This window comes from Triturus cristatus, chromosome 12 (genome assembly GCF_964204655.1).
Source record: "Triturus cristatus chromosome 12, aTriCri1.1, whole genome shotgun sequence".
Classification (NCBI taxonomy): domain Eukaryota; kingdom Metazoa; phylum Chordata; class Amphibia; order Caudata; family Salamandridae; genus Triturus; species Triturus cristatus.
Window position 1 is genome coordinate 725,848,269 of NC_140595.1, and position 14,333 is coordinate 725,862,601.

Here is a 14,333-nt window from a genome sequence, read left to right on the forward strand (position 1 = left end):
GCCAGTTCTCTCTTTCTCTGTGGTTGGTGGCTACTTTCCTGAGCTTCCGAAGCCACGTGGTTCCTGCCTCTTGTTGTCAGACTTGAATTGGAAAAGGAACCATATTAACAAGCCTTTACCACTCACACACGGCAGAAGTTTATACTTTAATTCAGTGAGCTAAGAACAGCGTGTTGTGGGTCCCCTACGAGCCATTGTGCTTGCTTCATCATGATTTGGCACCAGTCATTAGTCGCAGCTCTGCTAATGAGCCACTGAGGTCAGTTTCAATATTTACTCAAAAACATAACCATGCAGCCCACCCCTCAACTGTGTATTTATCTTGCTTTTCTGCTGTTCGTGTGATTAGCTGGGAGGAGCTCACGGCGACATCCTCCCTATAAAAGTGTAGATGGATCACTCTCTAACTCTTTCTTGCTTCACATACAAATGGCTTGAAAGGTGCAGGGAAGATGCAGGTCTAATAGACAGAATAGAAGGCCTGTGCCAGGTGGGTTTCTCTGCATTGGTGTCCCATCACAGGTCCGCAAGTGTAATGTGTGATCTTTGACTCCTGGCATTTCACAAGCAGGCAGCCAGGAAACGGTTTCAGCCTATCAACCACTGAGGAGACGCAGCCTCTGAATGAGGAATGAGGAAGCAATGAATACATCCAGCCTATCACAGGAACAGCCCTGAGTGTTCCGAATTATAAATTCTCCATGTCATTGCATGTGGTTGAGCCCAAGTAGCTCGCCTTGATCGTATAGTGGTTAGTACTCTGCGTTGTGGCCGCAGCAACCTCGGTTCGAATCCGAGTCACGGCATTGTGGCTGGCAATGTCACGGCAGTTGGGTGTTAATTTTACAGAATTAGCAAATGTACCAGTGGTTTTTGTAAAATGTCTATTAAAAACAGATCCTTTCAAATATTTAAACCATCTAACAACAAATGATTTAAACTCGCATGATTATAAGCTGTAGCTATAATGTATTTACTTACATAAATTATCGTTCTTGAACCTATTGGGGGTGGAGGGGGAGCGGAGCTCACCCCCCAGGTCCAGTTGAGTGACCTGTGTTGTGGCTCTCTAGAGGGAAGGCACACATTTTGCTGTCACCCAGCCCAATCCAGACGTGTATTGGGGCCAGGTTTCAGGCAAATAGAGCAGTAAGTGCAGAGACATGTTCACTCTCTAAAAGTGGCATTTCTAAAATAGTAAAGTTAAATCCAACCTCACCAGTAAGTAGGATTTTCAATAAATAAATAAAGCTACTCCTCTCCGATATGGAATTACCAAATAAAAAGTATAGGGGAATACACAGAGCTAACCTATGAGAGTGGTAGACCTCACAGTAGTGAAAAATGAAATAGACTGTTTGGTACTTACAGGACACGCGAACCACCAAAGTACATATCTTATTTTTTACTTACATAGCATCATGCACCTAGGACTACCTAGGGCCTACCTTAGGTGTAAATTATATGTAATAAAAGGGGAGTTTAAGGCTTGGCAAGTAGGCTGGGACTCCCCTGGGAGACCCCTGAGTCTATGGCCAGAACCATAACTCTGCCAGTCGAGTACTTACCTAAAAGCCGATAACTCACTTTTCTTCCATAGGCTAACATTGAGTGGTTTCACTTGGAAATTCTTCTAAGTGGTGTGGAGTTTTGGAACTTTAAAATATTCATCTAAAATCAGCCGAACAACGAATTCTGATTTACTCACCTGTTATCAGGAGAGACCTCAGTGCTGCATCTTGGAGCTCAGTACTGACCCTGAAAAGTAATTTTAACCGTACTTACCAGTAACTCGAATTTCCTTCCATGGGATATCATTGCCTGCTTTTTGCTGAACATTTTCTAAGTGTCGATTTTTGAAACTTACAAATATTCTTTAAAAATCGTACCAACTGTGAAAACGTAGTTGTTTACCTGTTTTAGATAGATGTCCCAGTACTGAGCCTAGGAGCCCAGCACTGGATTACAAAAGTAACGAGAACGTACTTTACCCGTAACTTGAATTTTCTTCCATAGGAAACCATTGACTGTTTTTCTGTGAAATTTCTTCTAAGTGTCGATTTTGCAAACATGTAAATATTCCTTAAAAATCGCCTGTATAACTTAAACGCAGTTTCTCAACTGCTTACAGGTGGTACAGTAGTGCTGGATTTAGGATCCAACACTGACCTAGAAAAAGTAACCATAACCCCACTTACCTGCTAAGTGAATTTCCTTCCATAGGATAACATTGGTAATTTGATCAGCAAAAGTTTCTAAGTGTCAACTTTTAAAATAGCAAAATATTGCTTAAAAATCACAACAGTAACTAAAACGAATTTACTCACTTGTTTCCAAGAACTGTCCCAGGACTGAATCTAGGATCCAGTCCTGGATTTAGAAAAGTAATCCTGAAAGTAATTAATTGCATATAACTTAAAATTCCCATTGAGCTCAATGTATTATTGTGATTCAAATTGTGTTGCCTATTGCAATAAACTGTAACTATGACCTGCAAAAGTCAATTGCCTATTGCAAAGTATTTAACTAAAGCATCTCATTCTGAGAAAGTATATTTTGATACCTATTGTTGGTTCTAAAATAAAACAACAATATCTTTTGTATGCAAACCAATGGCCTAGAGTTCAGTTCTTGAGTGTGTGAGACCATTTGCTGACTGAGTGTGTACAACAAATGTTTTACACTGTACTCTGATACTGCCTTACTGCTCGGCAAGCTACCACTTTAGAGAGTAAGGTTATATCTAACTTTAGCCTCTGCCAAACCTCTGGGGACTGGGGACTCTGTGCACACTGTACCTATTTGGGAACAGTATATACAGAGCCACTTTCTCACAGTAGTGATAAAGTGATTAGAGTCCTACGGCCAACATAAAGATACAGCAAAACGTGAGGTGAAAAGCAAAAAGGTTGCTGTTAGGCCACCTTAAGGATGCCAGGTCTAACAAAAACTGAACTAAGGATAACATGAGTAAAACATCAGGTTTCTCTACTGCATTTGGTGAGACAAGTGGGCCTTCTTTTATCTTCCATTCAAGCAATCTTTGACAGACCCCTTTATTATAGAGCTTTTCAAGGATTAAAGATAAGGCACTTACAAAGGAGTCCCAAATAATCAGAGATGGTTGACTTCTGTAATATGGGTCGTAGACTAAAAGCAGCACAAAAACAGAGTGCAACAGGGTCCAAAAAACTTGAGTGCCACAAGAGAGTTTGAATGCAAGCGTATCCTTTTACAGATCCAGAGATATACTCATGCAATTTTTATTTTTAGGACAGAACGTGCATGATGAAAAAAACATTGTTTTTAAAAAGCGCATTGCAGAATATCAGTACTTTGATGTGGGAAAACGTCAAAACTTTCAAACAAAATATTTGTAGGCAGCTTACAGCAAGTTGTTGTGGCCCAGTGGTTAAGGCGATGGACTAGAAATCCATTGGGGTATCCCCGCGCAGGTTTGAATCCTGCCAACAACGAGAATCTTTTCATTATCGGCTACAATTTCAGAAGTTAACCTTTAGTATTTCTTCCATTTCAGTTTTATAAATAGGTGGCTTATTTTTGTGTCACTATTGCCTCTCCACATATTTGTTATCGCTACCTCTTTCATGTCTTTGCTACACCTCATTCCTACTTTAGCACTGGTGTAAACGCTTCAAATTATTATACGGTTGCTCTCTCATTCATACCTGCGCATGCACTTGAAAGTTACTTTACCAATAAAAGACGCAAAGAGAGAAATAGAACAAAAGTGCTGGCTGGATTGGCAAACACACTTCATAAAACTGCATTTTCTTTTTTGTTCTCCCCCGTGTTACATGCTTAACCTCCCCATGTGTAATTTCTCTTAACCTGCTGTCCCAGGAAGAGAATTTCATGTACAGGCTCTTTCTGTGTTTTTTTCCCTAGTCTGTCTTTCCCATTTCTTAGCTGTGTAACTGTTCCTTTACGCGCTCTATTTAAACGCCATCAATCTCATTTGAGCTCCTTGCTCCTGCTTCTGTTTTCTCCACCTCTCATACTGCCAGTTCTCTCTTTCTCTGTGGTTGGTGGCTACTTTCCTGAGCTTCCGAAGCCACGTGGTTCCTGCCTCTTGTTGTCAGACTTGAATTGGAAAAGGAACCATATTAACAAGCCTTTACCACTCACACACGGCGGAAGTTTATACTTTAATTCAGTGAGCTAAGAATAGCGTGTTGTGGGTCCCCTATGAGCCATGGTGCATGCTTCATCATGATTTGGCACCAGTCATTAGCCGCAGCTCTGCTAATGAGCCACTGAGGTCAGTTTCAATATTTACTCAAAAACATAACCATGCAGCCCACCCCTCAACTGTGTATTTATCTTGCTTTTCTGCTGTTCGTGTGATTAGCTGGGAGGAGCTCACGGCGACATCCTCCCTATAAAAGTGTAGATGGATCACTCTCTAACTCTTTCTTGCTTCACATACAAATGGCTTGAAAGGTGCAGGGAAGATGCAGGTCTAATAGACAGAATAGAAGGTCTGTGCCAGGTGGGTTTCTCTGCATTGGTGTCCCATCACAGGTCCGCAAGTGTAATGTGTGATCTTTGACTCCTGGCATTTCACAAGCAGGCGGCCAGGAAACGGTTTCAGCCTATCAACCGCTGAGGAGACGCAGCCTCTGAATGAGGAATGAGGAAGCAATGAAAATACATCCAGCCTATCACAGGAACAGCCCTGAGTGTTCCGAATTATAAATTCTCCATGTCACTGTATGTTGTTGAGCCCAAGTAGCTCGCCGTGATCGTATAGTGGTTAGTACTCTGCGTTGTGGCTGCAGCAACCTCGGTTCGAATCCGAGTCACGGCATTGTGGTTGGCAATGTCACGGCAGTTGGGTGTTAATTTTACAGAATTAGCAAATGTACCAGTGGTTTTTGTAAAATGTCTATTAAAAACAGACCCTTTCAAATATTTAAACCATCTAACAACAAATGATTTAAACTCGCATGATTATGAGCTGTAGCTATAATGTATTTACTTACATAAATTATCGTTCTTGAACCTATTGGGGGTGGAGGGGGAGCGGAGCTCACCCCCCAGGTGCAGTTGAGTGACCTGTGTTGTGGCTTTCTAGAGGGAAGGCACAAATTTTGCTGTCACCCAGCCCAATCCAGACGTGTATTGGGGCCAGGTTTCAGGCAAATAGAGCAGTAAGTGCAGAGACATGTTCACTCTCTAAAAGTGGCATTTCTAAAATAGTAAAGTTAAATCCAACCTCACCAGTAAGTAGGATTTTCAATAAATAAATAAAGCTACTCCTCTCCGATATGGAATTACCAAATAAAAAGTATAGGGGAATACACAGAGCTAACCTATGAGAGGGGTAGACCTCACAGTAGTGAAAAATGAAATAGACTGTTTGGTACTTACAGGACACGCGAACCACCAAAGTACATATCTTATTTTTTACTTACATAGCATCATGCACCTAGGACTACCTAGGGCCTACCTTAGGTGTAAATTATATGTAATAAAAGGGGAGTTTAAGGCTTGGCAAGTAGGCTGGGACTCCCCTGGGAGACCCCTGAGTCTATGCCCAGAACCATAACTCTGCCAGTCGAGTACTTACCTAAAAGCCGATAACTCACTTTTCTTCCATAGGCTAACATTGAGTGGTTTCACTTGGAAATTCTTCTAAGTGGTGTGGAGTTTTGGAACTTTAAAATATTCATCTAAAATCAGCCGAACAACGAATTCTGATTTACTCACCTGTTATCAGGAGAGACCTCAGTGCTGCATCTTGGAGCTCAGTACTGACCCTGAAAAGTAATTTTAACCGTACTTACCAGTAACTCGAATTTCCTTCCATGGGATATCATTGCCTGCTTTTTGCTGAACATTTTCTAAGTGTCGATTTTTGAAACTTACAAATATTCTTTAAAAATCGTACCAACTGTGAAAACGTAGTTGTTTACCTGTTTTAGATAGATGTCCCAGTACTGAGCCTAGGAGCCCAGCACTGGATTACAAAAGTAACGAGAACGTACTTTACCCGTAACTTGAATTTTCTTCCATAGGAAACCATTGACTGTTTTTCTGTGAAATTTCTTCTAAGTGTCGATTTTGCAAACATGTAAATATTCCTTAAAAATCGCCTGTATAACTTAAACGCAGTTTCTCAACTGCTTACAGGTGGTACAGTAGTGCTGGATCTAGGATCCAACACTGACCTAGAAAAAGTAACCATAACCCCACTTACCTGCTAAGTGAATTTCCTTCCATAGGATAACATTGGTAATTTGATCAGCAAAAGTTTCTAAGTGTCAACTTTTAAAATAGCAAAATATTGCTTAAAAATCACAACAGTAACTAAAACGAATTTACTCACTTGTTTCCAAGAACTGTCCCAGGACTGAATCTAGGATCCAGTCCTGGATTTAGAAAAGTAATCCTGAAAGTAATTAATTGCATATAACTTAAAATTCCCATTGAGCTCAATGTATTATTGTGATTCAAATTGTGTTGCCTATTGCAATAAACTGTAACTATGACCTGCAAAAGTCAATTGCCTATTGCAAAGTATTTAACTAAAGCATCTCATTCTGAGAAAGTATATTTTGATACCTATTGTTGGTTCTAAAATAAAACAACAATATCTTTTGTATGCAAACCAATGGCCTAGAGTTCAGTTCTTGAGTGTGTGAGACCATTTGCTGACTGAGTGTGTACAACAAATGTTTTACACTGTACTCTGATACTGCCTTACTGCTCGGCAAGCTACCACTTTAGAGAGTAAGGTTATATCTAACTTTAGCCTCTGCCAAACGTCTGGGGACTGGGGACTCTGTGCACACTGTACCTATTTGGGAACAGTATATACAGAGCCACTTTCTCACAGTAGTGATAAAGTGATTAGAGTCCTACGGCCAACATAAAGATACAGCAAAACGTGAGGTGAAAAGCAAAAAGGTTGCTGGTAGGCCACCTTAAGGATGCCAGGTCTAACAAAAACTGAACTAAGGATAACATGAGTAAAACATCAGGTTTCTCTACTGCATTTGGTGAGACAAGTGGGCCTTCTTTTATCTTCCATTCAAGCAATCTTTGACAGACCCCTTTATTATAGAGCTTTTCAAGGATTAAAGATAAGGCACTTACAAAGGAGTCCCAAATACTCAGAGATGGTTGACTTCTGTAATATGGGTCGTAGACTAAAAGCAGCGCAAAAACAGAGTGCAACAGGGTCCAAAAAACTTGAGTGCCACAAGAGAGTTTGAATGCAAGCGTATCCTTTTACAGATCCAGAGATATACTCATGCAATTTTTGTTTTTAGGATAGAACGTGCATGATGAAAAAAACATTGTTTTTAAAAAGCGCATTGCAGAATATCAGTACTTTGATGTGGGAAAACTTCAAAACTTTCAAACAAAATATTTGTAGACAGCTTACAGCAAGTTGTTGTGGCCGAGTGGTTAAGGCGATGGACTAGAAATCCATTGGGGTATCCCCGCGCAGGTTTGAATCCTGCCAACAACGAGAAACTTTTTATTATCGGCTACAATTTCAGAAGTTAACCTTTAGTATTTCTTCCATTTCAGTTTTATAAATAGGTGGCTTATTTTTGTGTCACTATTGCCTCTCCACATATTTGTTATCGCTACCTCTTTCATGTCTTTGCTACACCTCATTCCTACTTTAGCACTGGTGTAAACGCTTCAAATTATTATACGGTTGCTCTCTCATTCATACCTGCGCATGCACTTGAAAGTTACTTTACCAATAAAAGACGCAAAGAGAGAAATAGAACAAAAGTGCTGGCTGGATTGGCAAACACACTTCATAAAACTGCATTTTCTTTTTTATTCTCCCCCGTGTTACATGCTTAACCTCCCCATGTGTAATTTCTCTTAACCTGCTGTCCCAGGAAGAGAATTTCATGTACAGGCTCTTTCTGTGTTTTTTTCCCTAGTCTGTCTTTCCCATTTCTTAGCTGTGTAACTGTTCCTTTACGCGCTCTATTTAAACGCCATCAATCTCATTTGAGCTCCTTGCTCCCGCTTCTGTTTTCTCCACCTCTCATACTGCCAGTTCTCTCTTTCTCTGTGGTTGGTGGCTACTTTCCTGAGCTTCCGAAGCCACGTGGTTCCTGCCTCTTGTTGTCAGACTTGAATTGGAAAAGGAACCATATTAACAAGCCTTTACCACTCACACACGGCAGAAGTTTATACTTTAATTCAGTGAGCTAAGAACAGCGTGTTGTGGGTCCCCTACGAGCTATTGTGCTTGCTTCATCATGATTTGGCACCAGTCATTAGTCGCAGCTCTGCTAATGAGCCACTGAGGTCAGTTTCAATATTTACTCAAAAACATAACCATGCAGCCCACCCCTCAACTGTGTATTTATCTTGCTTTTCTGCTGTTCGTGTGATTAGCTGGGAGGAGCTCACGGCGACATCCTCCCTATAAAAGTGTAGATGGATCACTCTCTAACTCTTTCTTGCTTCACATACAAATGGCTTGAAAGGTGCAGGGAAGATGCAGGTCTAATAGACAGAATAGAAGGCCTGTGCCAGGTGGGTTTCTCTGCATTGGTGTCCCATCACAGGTCCGCAAGTGTAATGTGTGATCTTTGACTCCTGGCATTTCACAAGCAGGCAGCCAGGAAACGGTTTCAGCCTATCAACCACTGAGGAGACGCAGCCTCTGAATGAGGAATCAGGAAGCAATGAATACATCCAGCCTATCACAGGAACAGCCCTGAGTGTTCCGAATTATAAATTCTCCATGTCATTGCATGTCGTTGAGCCCAAGTAGCTCGCCTTGATCGTATAGTGGTTAGTACTCTGCGTTGTGGCCGCAGCAACCTCGGTTCGAATCCGAGTCACGGCATTGTGGTTGGCAATGTCACGGCAGTTGGGTGTTAATTTTACAGAATTAGCAAATGTACCAGTGGTTTTTGTAAAATGTCTATTAAAAACAGATCCTTTCAAATATTTAAACCATCTAACAACAAATGATTTAAACTCGCATGATTATAAGCTGTAGCTATAATGTATTTACTTACATAAATTATCGTTCTTGAACCTATTGGGGGTGGAGGGGGAGCGGAGCTCACCCCCCAGGTCCAGTTGAGTGACCTGTGTTGTGGCTCTCTAGAGGGAAGGCACACATTTTGCTGTCACCCAGCCCAATCCAGACGTGTATTGGGGCCAGGTTTCAGGCAAATAGAGCAGTAAGTGCAGAGACATGTTCACTCTCTAAAAGTGGAATTTCTAAAATAGTAAAGTTAAATCCAACCTCAACAGTAAGTAGGATTTTCAATAAATAAATAAAGCTACTCCTCTCCGATATGGAATTACCAAATAAAAAGTATAGGGGAATACACAGAGCTAACCTATGAGAGTGGTAGACCTCACAGTAGTGAAAAATGAAATAGACTGTTTGGTACTTACAGGACACGCGAACCACCAAAGTACATATCTTATTTTTTACTTACATAGCATCATGCACCTAGGACTACCTAGGGCCTACCTTAGGTGTAAATTATATGTAATAAAAGGGGAGTTTAAGGCTTGGCAAGTAGGCTGGGACTCCCCTGGGAGACCCCTGAGTCTATGGCCAGAACCATAACTCTGCCAGTCGAGTACTTACCTAAAAGCCGATAACTCACTTTTCTTCCATAGGCTAACATTGAATGGTTTCACTTGGAAATTCTTCTAAGTGGTGTGGAGTTTTGGAACTTTAAAATATTCATCTAAAATCAGCCGAACAACGAATTCTGATTTACTCACCTGTTATCAGGAGAGACCTCAGTGCTGCATCTTGGAGCTCAGTACTGACCCTGAAAAGTAATTTTAACCGTACTTACCAGTAACTCGAATTTCCTTCCATGGGATATCATTGCCTGCTTTTTGCTGAACATTTTCTAAGTGTCGATTTTTGAAACTTACAAATATTCTTTAAAAATCGTACCAACTGTGAAAACGTAGTTGTTTACCTGTTTTAGATAGATGTCCCAGTACTGAGCCTAGGAGCCCAGCACTGGATTACAAAAGTAACGAGAACGTACTTTACCCGTAACTTGAATTTTCTTCCATAGGAAACCATTGACTGTTTTTCTGTGAAATTTCTTCTAAGTGTCGATTTTGCAAACATGTAAATATTCCTTAAAAATCGCCTGTATAACTTAAACGCAGTTTCTCAACTGCTTACAGGTGGTACAGTAGTGCTGGATCTAGGATCCAACACTGACCTAGAAAAAGTAACCATAACCCCACTTACCTGCTAAGTGAATTTCCTTCCGTAGGATAACATTGGTAATTTGATCAGCAAAAGTTTCTAAGTGTCAACTTTTAAAATAGCAAAATATTGCTTAAAAATCACAACAGTAACTAAAACGAATTTACTCACTTGTTTCCAAGAACTGTCCCAGGACTGAATCTAGGATCCAGTCCTGGATTTAGAAAAGTAATCCTGAAAGTAATTAATTGCATATAACTTAAAATTCCCATTGAGCTCAATGTATTATTGTGATTCAAATTGTGTTGCCTATTGCAATAAACTGTAACTATGACCTGCAAAAGTCAATTGCCTATTGCAAAGTATTTAACTAAAGCATCTCATTCTGAGAAAGTATATTTTGATACCTATTGTTGGTTCTAAAATAAAACAACAATATCTTTTGTATGCAAACCAATGGCCTAGAGTTCAGTTCTTGAGTGTGTGAGACCATTTGCTGACTGAGTGTGTACAACAAATGTTTTACACTGTACTCTGATACTGCCTTACTGCTCGGCAAGCTACCACTTTAGAGAGTAAGGTTATATCTAACTTTAGCCTCTGCCAAACCTCTGGGGACTGGGGACTCTGTGCACACTGTACCTATTTGGGAACAGTATATACAGAGCCACTTTCTCACAGTAGTGATAAAGTGATTAGAGTCCTACGGCCAACATAAAGATACAGCAAAACGTGAGGTGAAAAGCAAAAAGGTTGCTGTTAGGCCACCTTAAGGATGCCAGGTCTAACAAAAACTGAACTAAGGATAACATGAGTAAAACATCAGGTTTCTCTACTGCATTTGGTGAGACAAGTGGGCCTTCTTTTATCTTCCATTCAAGCAATCTTTGACAGACCCCTTTATTATAGAGCTTTTCAAGGATTAAAGATAAGGCACTTACAAAGGAGTCCCAAATAATCAGAGATGGTTGACTTCTGTAATATGGGTCGTAGACTAAAAGCAGCACAAAAACAGAGTGCAACAGGGTCCAAAAAACTTGAGTGCCACAAGAGAGTTTGAATGCAAGCGTATCCTTTTACAGATCCAGAGATATACTCATGCAATTTTTATTTTTAGGACAGAACGTGCATGATGAAAAAAACATTGTTTTTAAAAAGCGCATTGCAGAATATCAGTACTTTGATGTGGGAAAACGTCAAAACTTTCAAACAAAATATTTGTAGGCAGCTTACAGCAAGTTGTTGTGGCCCAGTGGTTAAGGCGATGGACTAGAAATCCATTGGGGTATCCCCGCGCAGGTTTGAATCCTGCCAACAACGAGAATCTTTTTATTATCGGCTACAATTTCAGAAGTTAACCTTTAGTATTTCTTCCATTTCAGTTTTATAAATAGGTGGCTTATTTTTGTGTCACTATTGCCTCTCCACATATTTGTTATCGCTACCTCTTTCATGTCTTTGCTACACCTCATTCCTACTTTAGCACTGGTGTAAACGCTTCAAATTATTATACGGTTGCTCTCTCATTCATACCTGCGCATGCACTTGAAAGTTACTTTACCAATAAAAGACGCAAAGAGAGAAATAGAACAAAAGTGCTGGCTGGATTGGCAAACACACTTCATAAAACTGCATTTTCTTTTTTATTCTCCCCCGTGTTACATGCTTAACCTCCCCATGTGTAATTTCTCTTAACCTGCTGTCCCAGGAAGAGAATTTCATGTACAGGCTCTTTCTGTGTTTTTTTCCCTAGTCTGTCTTTCCCATTTCTTAGCTGTGTAACTGTTCCTTTACGCGCTCTATTTAAACGCCATCAATCTCATTTGAGCTCCTTGCTCCTGCTTCTGTTTTCTCCACCTCTCATACTGCCAGTTCTCTCTTTCTCTGTGGTTGGTGGCTACTTTCCTGAGCTTCCGAAGCCACGTGGTTCCTGCCTCTTGTTGTCAGACTTGAATTGGAAAAGGAACCATATTAACAAGCCTTTACCACTCACACACGGCGGAAGTTTATACTTTAATTCAGTGAGCTAAGAATAGCGTGTTGTGGGTCCCCTACGAGCCATGGTGCATGCTTCATCATGATTTGGCACCAGTCATTAGCCGCAGCTCTGCTAATGAGCCACTGAGGTCAGTTTCAATATTTACTCAAAAACATAACCATGCAGCCCACCCCTCAACTGTGTATTTATCTTGCTTTTCTGCTGTTCGTGTGATTAGCTGGGAGGAGCTCACGGCGACATCCTCCCTATAAAAGTGTAGATGGATCACTCTCTAACTCTTTCTTGCTTCACATACAAATGGCTTGAAAGGTGCAGGGAAGATGCAGGTCTAATAGACAGAATAGAAGGTCTGTGCCAGGTGGGTTTCTCTGCATTGGTGTCCCATCACAGGTCCGCAAGTGTAATGTGTGATCTTTGACTCCTGGCATTTCACAAGCAGGCGGCCAGGAAACGGTTTCAGCCTATCAACCGCTGAGGAGACGCAGCCTCTGAATGAGGAATGAGGAAGCAATGAAAATACATCCAGCCTATCACAGGAACAGCCCTGAGTGTTCCGAATTATAAATTCTCCATGTCACTGTATGTTGTTGAGCCCAAGTAGCTCGCCGTGATCGTATAGTGGTTAGTACTCTGCGTTGTGGCTGCAGCAACCTCGGTTCGAATCCGAGTCACGGCATTGTGGTTGGCAATGTCACGGCAGTTGGGTGTTAATTTTACAGAATTAGCAAATGTACCAGTGGTTTTTGTAAAATGTCTATTAAAAACAGACCCTTTCAAATATTTAAACCATCTAACAACAAATGATTTAAACTCGCATGATTATAAGCTGTAGCTATAATGTATTTACTTACATAAATTATCGTTCTTGAACCTATTGGGGGTGGAGGGGGAGCGGAGCTCACCCCCCAGGTGCAGTTGAGTGACCTGTGTTGTGGCTTTCTAGAGGGAAGGCACAAATTTTGCTGTCACCCAGCCCAATCCAGACGTGTATTGGGGCCAGGTTTCAGGCAAATAGAGCAGTAAGTGCAGAGACATGTTCACTCTCTAAAAGTGGCATTTCTAAAATAGTAAAGTTAAATCCAACCTCACCAGTAAGTAGGATTTTCAATAAATAAATAAAGCTACTCCTCTCCGATATGGAATTACCAAATAAAAAGTATAGGGGAATACACAGAGCTAACCTATGAGAGGGGTAGACCTCACAGTAGTGAAAAATGAAATAGACTGTTTGGTACTTACAGGACACGCGAACCACCAAAGTACATATCTTATTTTTTACTTACATAGCATCATGCACCTAGGACTACCTAGGGCCTACCTTAGGTGTAAATTATATGTAATAAAAGGGGAGTTTAAGGCTTGGCAAGTAGGCTGGGACTCCCCTGGGAGACCCCTGAGTCTATGCCCAGAACCATAACTCTGCCAGTCGAGTACTTACCTAAAAGCCGATAACTCACTTTTCTTCCATAGGCTAACATTGAGTGGTTTCACTTGGAAATTCTTCTAAGTGGTGTGGAGTTTTGGAACTTTAAAATATTCATCTAAAATCAGCCGAACAACGAATTCTGATTTACTCACCTGTTATCAGGAGAGACCTCAGTGCTGCATCTTGGAGCTCAGTACTGACCCTGAAAAGTAATTTTAACCGTACTTACCAGTAACTCGAATTTCCTTCCATGGGATATCATTGCCTGCTTTTTGCTGAACATTTTCTAAGTGTCGATTTTTGAAACTTACAAATATTCTTTAAAAATCGTACCAACTGTGAAAACGTAGTTGTTTACCTGTTTTAGATAGATGTCCCAGTACTGAGCCTAGGAGCCCAGCACTGGATTACAAAAGTAACGAGAACGTACTTTACCCGTAACTTGAATTTTCTTCCATAGGAAACCATTGACTGTTTTTCTGTGAAATTTCTTCTAAGTGTCGATTTTGCAAACATGTAAATATTCCTTAAAAATCGCCTGTATAACTTAAACGCAGTTTCTCAACTGCTTACAGGTGGTACAGTAGTGCTGGATCTAGGATCCAACACTGACCTAGAAAAAGTAACCATAACCCCACTTACCTGCTAAGTGAATTTCCTTCCATAGGATAACATTGGTAATTTGATCAGCAAAAGTTTCTAAG

General features: G+C 40.7%; 5 non-coding genes across 5 annotated transcripts; all 5 read left to right on the forward strand.

The window, feature by feature from the left end:
* Positions 1-3,394: 3,394 nt before the first annotated feature.
* Positions 3,395-3,476, forward strand: TRNAS-AGA (transfer RNA serine (anticodon AGA)). The gene has a single exon. It is a non-coding gene; the product is annotated as a tRNA-Ser (tRNA).
* A 1,283-nt stretch (positions 3,477-4,759) lies between these two features.
* Positions 4,760-4,831, forward strand: TRNAH-GUG (transfer RNA histidin (anticodon GUG)). Its single transcript has one exon. It is a non-coding gene; the product is annotated as a tRNA-His (tRNA).
* Positions 4,832-7,419: 2,588 nt separating this feature from the next.
* Positions 7,420-7,501, forward strand: TRNAS-AGA (transfer RNA serine (anticodon AGA)). The gene has a single exon. It is a non-coding gene; the product is annotated as a tRNA-Ser (tRNA).
* A 3,941-nt stretch (positions 7,502-11,442) lies between these two features.
* On the forward strand, positions 11,443-11,524 carry TRNAS-AGA (transfer RNA serine (anticodon AGA)). The gene has a single exon. It is a non-coding gene; the product is annotated as a tRNA-Ser (tRNA).
* Positions 11,525-12,807: 1,283 nt separating this feature from the next.
* TRNAH-GUG (transfer RNA histidin (anticodon GUG)) lies at positions 12,808-12,879 on the forward strand. The gene has a single exon. It is a non-coding gene; the product is annotated as a tRNA-His (tRNA).
* Positions 12,880-14,333: the final 1,454 nt, after the last annotated feature.